The 9,324-nt window shown below is 36.1% G+C and overlaps 2 pseudogenes; one reads left to right on the top strand and one right to left on the bottom strand.

Moving 5' to 3' along the window:
* Positions 1-883: 883 nt before the first annotated feature.
* On the bottom strand, positions 884-4,824 carry LOC105979339 (annotated as a pseudogene).
* Positions 4,825-6,584: 1,760 nt separating this feature from the next.
* LOC115868478 lies at positions 6,585-8,966 on the top strand (annotated as a pseudogene).
* The last annotated feature ends 358 nt before the right edge of the window (positions 8,967-9,324 follow it).

The following is a 9,324-nucleotide window of genomic DNA, read 5'->3' as shown; positions in this document are numbered from 1 at the left end:
GGAAGCCTCCAGGCGTCCTGCCAACAGGCTCCAGCACTCTGGTTCAGCTTGGGAATGAAAGGGTTGCAAACTTTCTCCAGCCCTTTCTGCTGATGTACAAAGGGCTCTTTCGTGTGTAGTCTGACCCTAATCAGACAAGTTGATCATTTCATTACACTCATCAAGAATCTTCGATTTGTCTTCCTGGTTGATATGCCTGGCAGCTTTTCATCTCCGGTGGTTGCTTTCCTGTTAAATGCATACAATTTGAGTGCATTTTCAGAAGGCATCTTAGCCCGCAGCTTCTCATCTTCAGCTTGGCACCTGTGAGCCTACTGGACCATATGTGTTCCAGCGTTTCTTTACTCAATGGCTCTTGGAATTAAAGATCGTAATCTTGGTCTCTTTCCCAAGATTCTTTTTTTAATCAATTGGGCTTAATACATATATCAAATCATTTCATATTTCAATCACATCCAGCAGAATTGTACATTTACTACAACAATCAGGTTCCAAACATTATTTTTCTATGTAGACCCATTGACATCATCACCCACAACCACTTTTTCCCCTCCCCCCAAAACCCTTATTCCACTTGCTGCCTTCATAGAGATGTCAGTCCTGGTTTTCATACCCCAAAATGAAAAAACATATACCGCAACTTCAAGAGGGTGACCCCCAATGACATAACACTCCTGAGATAAACCCTAATATGTATAACCAGACACCAAACAATACAACACAATACAATACAACCTCCCAAAACATATGATCTTGGTAACAAGACCATATGTTTTGGTCCCCAAACATAAGATTTTGGTAACAAGATCAGGTCCAGCATGCATCTGGGGGGAATCTGCTAACAAGTTTTAAATGTTCAATTCAGTCTCCTGCTTTTGACCTTCTATACTAAACCAAGATTTTTATCCACAACACAGATGCTGAGAATGCCATTGGCATCAATATCAAACGTTATTCCGATCTGAGGACCATCATGGAGAGCAGGAGGTATGTTGGTAAGCTCCATCTTGCCAAGCAGGTAGCTATCCTTGGTCAATACACCTGAATAAGGAAACTGGGCTGGCTGTCAGAGCAGGTGGGAAGGTCTATGTCTCCTTGGTAGGAATGGTAATCTTGCACTGGATTAGGACCCTCATGCCCCCACCAGCAGTGACAGTACCATTGGGAAGAGCAATGACATCCCAGAGCTGCAAATCTTGAACATTTTCATATTTCTGTCCAGATGAAATGGCTGCCTGGACCGCTGCCCCAAAAGCAACCGCCTCATCAGGGTTGATGCTCTTGTGTAATTCTTTTCCATGGAAGCAATCCTGAAGACATTTCTGAATCTTGGGAATATGGGGAGAAGCACCACCAGGAATAAGTCACACTCCTGAGATTTGTCTAGCATGGCATCCATAAGGGCTTTCTCCACAGGGTCCAGAGTGCCACGGAACAGGACAAAGAGAGCATGGGTGATGGAGTTATTGAACTCAATTCCTTCATATGGAGAATTCATTTCAATAGTGGCCAGAGTAGGTGAAGAGAGAATGCACTGTGCATGTGCCCAAGCCATGCATAGGCAAGAGACAGCTCTCTTTTCTCACTGATTCTTTTTTATGTTTGCACTGGAACTCAGCTACAAAATAGTTGATCATTTAGTTGTCAAAATGTTGCAACCTAAGCGGTAGATTATACCTCAAAGGTGCTATCTTCTATTGTGAGGACTGGCACATCAAAAGGGACTCTTCCCAGAGATTTTAAATCTTTATAGGATCAGAAAGCCTCATCTTTATCGAAAAAAGGGGTCGTTGGGTTTGAACTGCTAACCCTATGATTAGTATCCAGGCATGTAACCTACCAGAGCTTCTTAAAACCCTCGACCACTCATTGCTAATGTCTGATCTAGCATATTAGCTGAAGACAAAAGCACGTTCTGGTAACTAGGCCTCTATATTGCTGTAGGGCCAACAGTTGTCTTTCTATAATTTAATTTTGTTCCTTGTTAACTGGGTTTAGCAGCTTGCCATCTTTGTTATTCCTTTCTTCTGACTCCTTTTTATAAGAGCCAGAATCAACTTGAAGGACCTATCAACAGCAGAAACAGCAATGGGACTAAGAGAACTGTATTTTACTGAGAGATTTTGTTGCTATCCAGTAACCTTAGAGACATGTTTAAACATATTTGTTTGGAATAAATGCATGCTTGTAAAAACTAGAAACCTAGTGCCAATACTTCTTAATGTACCCTTGTTTATTACTAAGAAATAATCAATTTTTTCATTTTTTTTTCTAGATATTGGGGTATACAATATCTAGAAACCAGAAATGGTATACAGAAACCAGAAATACATGGTTTCTGTTCTCTCTGATCATAGAAGAAACAAGAAATAAGCAAATTAATATATACAGGTAGCAGATGAAATATGATAGGAAAATAGGGCAGGATAGGAGAAATGGGGCTTGAGTGGAAGTATAATCATTTGGGAGTAGGGGCTCCTAAGTTACGATTACAGAAAGTGTAATACTGTTTCATTTGAGAGGAAACTTAAAGGTTGAGAGGGAGTGAGCTACTGGTTATGCAGCATGTGAAAGATATATACTGAGGTTACAGGGTACTACTGTAGGCTTTCAGGTGTGGGTACAGTTAAGAGTGCTCACTAGAAGACCAGTGTGTGTGTGTGTGTGTGTGTGTGTGTGTGTGTGTGTGTGTGTGTGTGTTACATAATCTGTTGTTAATTTGAGACTTAAGAGTGAAGGGTGGAGTTTAGCCTGTCAATCAGGTCATAGCTTGATGACCTCATTGGGAGGCGCTAAGGAGATAAGTAGCTCACTGGAGACAGGACAAATGCTTACTCCTTGAGAGACAATGCTGTTGAGAAGCCGCAATGCTGATGGAGCTAGAGCCCTGGAACTGAGGAGTCACATGGAGACCCATGCCAACGCTGAGATGCTTACACCACTACTGGCCCCACAAGACTTCCCACCCACTGGCCTGTGATCTTCCTGAATTCAGTGTCATTGCATGCATTGCGTGAATCTGAAGAGGACTTTATAGACTGGTATCAGACATATGGTCTAATCTCGGACTTATGGACCTGACCTACACTGAGCTGGGATGTTTTCTCAATATTCAATTACTCATATATAAAGCTCTTTCTTATACACATATGCATTTATGAATTTGTTTCTCCATTCTACATGGACTAACACAGTGTGTTTGTCTTTCTATATTCTAATGGGAAATACTCAAAACCAACAAAACCCCAAACACTTTATCATTGAATCAATTCCAACTTATATGATAGAATTTTCCTTGTGGGTTTCCAAGAGTGTAACTTTTTACTGGTTAAAAAACCTTGTCTTTCTCTCAAGGAGGAGAATGTGGTTTCAAACTGCTGTCCTTGAGGTTAGCAACGCAATACATAACCACTATGCTAGCAGTGCTCCTCGGGTAGAGAATACACTAGTAATTAACATTAGCAATGTTAGAAGAAAAAAAAAATAAAGGGAAAAGATTTACATGGAGGATCTTGAACTTCTTTGTGAGGTCATGAAATTGAACTATAACTATGGTGGGAAAGGATTTGGTTTCAAGTAAAAATGTAACCTTTCCTCTCCCACAAAGTACTGTCTCAGAAACCCACAGGGGCCATTCGACCCCATCCTAAATTGGGTTGCGGTGACTGATTTGATGGCAGTGAGTTTAGTTTGGTTTGGTGGTAGCCAGAGGGTTACTCTACATGCTAATGGATGAATGAATGTTATTATTAGAACTTTAAAAATATAAATTTGATCACTAATGTATTACAAATTTTACAAATTTAGGTTTAAAGTCAATCTACCTCAATATTATTAAGCATGATAAAATGAAAAATTTCTAAATTCTATTACTAAAAGAAAGGAAGAATTGTTTCTCAAAAAATATTTCTCAAAATAATTATTTCCCACTATTAAAAATAGTTTAAAGGTTTAATAAACATCTTTCCAGGCAAGATAAAATATGCAGACAGCATAAAATGGCACGTGCAATTTGAGGGAACATTTAGCATTCTAAGTACTGTATTTCTCCACCTGACTGTCCTCAGTATAAGAAGTCATTAGCTAAGGCTGACTTCAGTTTAGGAGATGTGAACAGAAAGAAAGCTCTTCACTGAGATATGCAAATCTGGACAAAACATTTCTACAATTGAAACAAGAGCCTGTGAATTCAATGTGTAGTGATTAAATAAAGGTCTTAGAAAGAGTGCTTTATTGTGTAGGACCTTTAAAAAAAGCTTGCCTTTGAATTCATAATTAATTGTCTAGATATTTCCCCTCATTTGCGGCAGAGTAGATTATCAATTTTTAATTGATATCTATTTGTTACCAGTGGCATAAATTTATGTATGATGGTGGTGGTTACATAATCTCAGATCAACTTGAGGGTACTATGAGTGAAGGGGTGGAGCCTAGCCTGTCAATCAGGTTACAGGCAATGATGTCTCTTCTCTGTGTGGGCGTGGCCTTCTCATGAAGATTCTGGAACTTCCTCTCCGCCCCCCACCCCTCCAGGATGTAGGCCAGACCTTTACTCTGCCTTCCCCTTACTGCTGTTGAGACACTTAGAGGGCTGGAGGAGCCACATAGAGATCAGCACCAGAACCGAGATGCTTCTATCACCGCTGGATCCACAAACCTTCTATCTGGTGACATCACTCCATGTGCTGTATGAGTCTGAAGAAGAATGTATGGCCTAGTATTGGATATATAGGCTAATATTGAAATTAAGGACTTGATCTGGACTAGGCTGGGATTTTTTAAAATATGCAATTACTCTTTGATATGAAGCTCTCTCTTACGCATACAGGAGTGTCCCTGGCTTTGTTTCTGTAGTCAACTTGGCCTAGCACAATGTCTAAATATCAATGCTTACCAAAAAAAAAAAAAAAATCACCCTACCCAGCTTGCATAATAAGCCTACATTATTTCCATAAATAAAATTTAAATAATAGGATGATCACATATAAAACTTTATTAAACTTTAATTTCAGGGTTCTTGAATGCATAGACCTTCCACACCAGACCAAGTACTATTCCTCAGTCTTAGATTATCTTTCTTTTAATTTGATCTCAGTCATTCTCCCAGCTTCCTTCAAATCTCACCTTAAATTGTATTTATATAGTTCAAAGTCATAGTCATTGAGAACATTCAAAAGTGGTTGCCTCTTTATTCAACACTCAGTTCTTCCCCCAGAGCACATAGCATTTGGATTCATTTTTTAATATTTAGTTTTTTAATATCTTAATACATTTTCCTCACTATACTCTGGGATGCTTCCTTAGGTGACAAATCATATGAACTTTGTTCATTAACAGGGAATATATAAGAGAAGGCAAAGAAGATTGTCCAAATCCCAGTTTATGTTCACAAAAACTAATGTAACTAAAAGGTAGAACTACAATTATAAAATAAGTTTACATCATTTTAATATTTCTTGTGGAAAAAATTTTAAATGCACCTATACTCTGAGAAATATATAGTTTCAAATTACAAATTATGCTTAAAATAATCAATAGAAACCTAATAGTAAACATTTAACACCTTAATGGCATTGCGTGACAACTTGTTTCTCTTAGCATTATGCAAATTATCATGCTATATGACAATGTAACCCTGGCTGATGGAAACAGATGGCAACATGATATCTCTTTAACCAAAGCTATTTCATAGAAGTGCAAATTCCTTCTTTACTGTATCATGTTATGACAAAATTCATTATAATGATGGATAGGCCCAAGGATGTTATTATATTAAAACAAAATTTAAAGAAAATAGTTGTTTCAAGTTTTTCTAAGAGCTCTTCTGTAGTATAATTGTGAGTAATAAGATAAGAAAAATCAATTTTATATGAAGATAAAGCTTTTGTTTAAGAAAAGTGTAGATTACAGTTATGATTAATGAGTATGACTATTTTAATGAAAAAAAATAAATTACTGGGAGAATGATTAATTATAAAGTATTTATGAGAATCATAAAACAGTCCTGACATTGATAGAGTATATATGGGCTTCCTTGCATAAATAACAGAGAAACCATTTGTGTGTGGCAGAAGGTAAGGGTGAAAGGCTTGTACTCTATGTGTCTGCCTTGGCATACAATTAATTATCTTGATTTGTTGCTTTCCTTATACCATTCATAAGTGATGATGGAAATAAGTATTATTTAAACATTGTATGATCCTTTAAAATTTTATATAGTATGTTCTGAAACTTCTAATGATTTTAGTTAAGAATATATTCAAGAAATTGCTTTGTAAATTAAATTATAAGAGATCCTGGTTTTATTTATGGATTTTTAATACAAAGAAACATTAACAAAATTAACTGCGAAAATTTATGTGGGTATACATCAAAATAAAATCTTCAGAAATTGTATTTAAAAAGAAATATTGCCAGATGATAGCCCTTAGTAAACCTACATGTCTGTAAATGAACTTATCCCATGGTTAAATTAGCATCCAAACAGGAAGGTTTGTGTACCTTAGAGTAATCAGCCACTTGAAATAAAAATGGGGAGCATTTACTCAAAGACAAAGTTTGGAAGGGCTAGGAAAGAAGGAGACATGGAAGCAGGAAACAGAGGGAGTAAGTGATGTATGTGAGGTTACACCGGGAGGATTGCAATGAATAACATGAAATAAAGTGTGTATGAGTGTTGAATAGAAAAGTGATCTACTTCATAAGCATTCTGCTAATTCATATTAAAGAATCATAACAACAGCAGTGAAACATATAAGTGCTCCCTCCTTTCCACCTTCAGAGCACGTTGTCAATCATCTTAATTATATGAACATATTGAGTTATATTAATGTTCTCATAATCAAATGACAATATTAGAAGAGAAAAATGCTATATTTTTATTACAGCTCAATGCCTGACACATACCTATTGAAAAAGAATTAATGAATTGTCTACAAAAGAAAATGGTGAAGTATAAACAATCTTGTGATTCTTGACTTTTTTAAAATGCAGCATTTATTTAAAGGGGTGGTAAGATAGTGATTATTATTTTGGGATCTGATAGTCTTTTAGGAGGCAAGGGGATGAGAAGAGGATTTCCTTCTTATCTGGAATTGTAGCCCAATTTTTATGACATGTGCTCCTAAGAAAGATTTTATTTGAAACCATAATTCCACAGGTAAAATGCATTTGTAGCATATTACTACTCTAAGATATATTTATAAATCTAGGTAATTCATAAAAGGAACATATAAAATAAAAATATAGCAAGTGTGTTGTTTTCCTTACAAGAAGGTTGAACATAGAGTATAAGTGAGTAAAGCCAGACATTGTATTGCTCCAGGAAAAGCAATTCATTGTCTACACTCTCCTGCACATATTTCAGTAATGTCACTTTTATAGACAGATGACCAAATGACCATGTTCTTATGCTATTAACAACATCAACTGTCTAACACTACATTTATGTTTAAAGAATCAAAGATGGATATCTTATTTCCACTAGAAAAAAACCATGGTATCATTCACTAGTATAACCAGAGCATTGACAGATTAAAGCAATTTATGAACTGTGGACAAAATGAAAAACATAAAAGCACAATTATATTAGAATTCCAGCTATGCTTATCTCATTATCTCAGCAGAGCAGAAGAGATTTTAAGATGTTTATGTATGGAGAATATTAACTTTACCAAGAGATCCTTTTTAAATGATCCAAGATGTGAATTTAATAATATGTAATAACAATACACAGGCATAACTCTCAAAAAAGCCAAGGTACTTTCCCAATCATTTCCATGGCTATAATCAATCTCTAATATGAAAACATTTTATGCTTTTCAACTGATAAATTTTTAAAAGATAGTTACTTTACTTGTTTATCTTCTAGAAAGAAAAGCTAAAACCACAAAGGAAAAAAATACCATATGAAAGTATCAAATGTCAGAAAGGCATATGAAATTTCTCCAAAAAAATTATAAAATAATTATTTATCTTGATTATACAAAAGAATATAATGATCTGCTTTAAATATTACTATTATTATTTACAGCAAACCATGGAATTTAACTATAGTAAACATGACAAATATTGCACACTGTGGTTCAACAGAATCCTACGACAGACTTCATTAATATTAATAAATTTCAGAAAGTCTATTGAGGATAAAAGTCAAGGCATATAATAAAGTATATATAGAATAAGCTAAATGTGTTTTTGAAATATAAAAATTAATATATTCTCTGTACATACATATATGTCATGAAACTATAGCCAAAAGGGTAGGAACAAAAAGAACAAACCCAATATTTTGCTAATCAATCAATTCATGGATCATATGCTAAAAATAGTTATTATTTCAGTTAAAGATTTTAATAAAAAGTATAGTTAACTTCTGGAGAGGCACTGCTTGGTCTGGTGGTAGACTGCAGGTTGTGGGCGCAACTGCAGGGAACGTGCATGGTCTTTCTATCTGCCAGGGACATGCAGCCAGGGACGCCCACCCACACAGAGCGAAGCGCTCAGCCTCCCCCGATCTAGCAGATGGAGTTAGATCTCTCTGGGATCTAGCAATTGGGAAGCAGCAGACTGGGGTAATGAAGAGAGAACATAGAAGTTCTTAAGACTTAGTAGAGCAGGAAAAGAGAGCTCACCAAGAGGTGATCGCAAATCAACATCTCACTACCGAAAATGACAGGAAAACTAATGACGAACTGGGATCTCCATATCCGGAAAGTATGCACAGTAAATTATCAAGAAGATATCGATGGCATTGTAGACGAGGCTTCAGTAAGGTAGAAGATGCTGAATGGTGAAGGTGATGTGGCTGGTCCAGAAGACTTTGTAAGTGACGCGGCATCAGAGAAAGAAGAATCTGCTCACGAACTGCCAGCTTTGAACACCCCGCTGAAGCGGAGGACCGCAAAACCAAAAACGATGCCAAAAACGATTATAAGATGATGTTTGCTAAATCCAGTGGTCTCTAACGCCCACACACTCAGTCTTCGTATTAAAAGTAAACTGTATTGCGATGATGATGCAGAGTGGAGGAGAGCTTATAGAGCATAGACCTTGATAATATAATTTGTAAAGGTCCTTTTAAATAATTACAGAGTGTTTGCTTTGAGAGACATATGTTGCACTTTTATGGGCATGGCTCTCACCATTTTTGTCAAGAGTAAGAGGTGTATAAAATAAAAAAATACAGTACTCAGCTTCCTTTAAGAAAAAAGTCTAATATTTTCTAAAGCTTTATAGACATTTTTTCTTTCTGTGATGTGCTTAATACTTTTCTTTTAAAAAAAAAAACAATTTTATTAGGGGCTCATACAACTCTTATCACAA

Source organism: Echinops telfairi, unplaced genomic scaffold, assembly GCF_000313985.2.
Source record: "Echinops telfairi isolate 266 unplaced genomic scaffold, ASM31398v2 ScPeMD7_1;HRSCAF=3_0, whole genome shotgun sequence".
In the NCBI taxonomy this organism is placed as follows: domain Eukaryota; kingdom Metazoa; phylum Chordata; class Mammalia; order Afrosoricida; family Tenrecidae; genus Echinops; species Echinops telfairi.
Note: the sequence above shows the minus strand (reverse complement) of the source record. Positions and strands in the feature narration are given on the sequence as shown.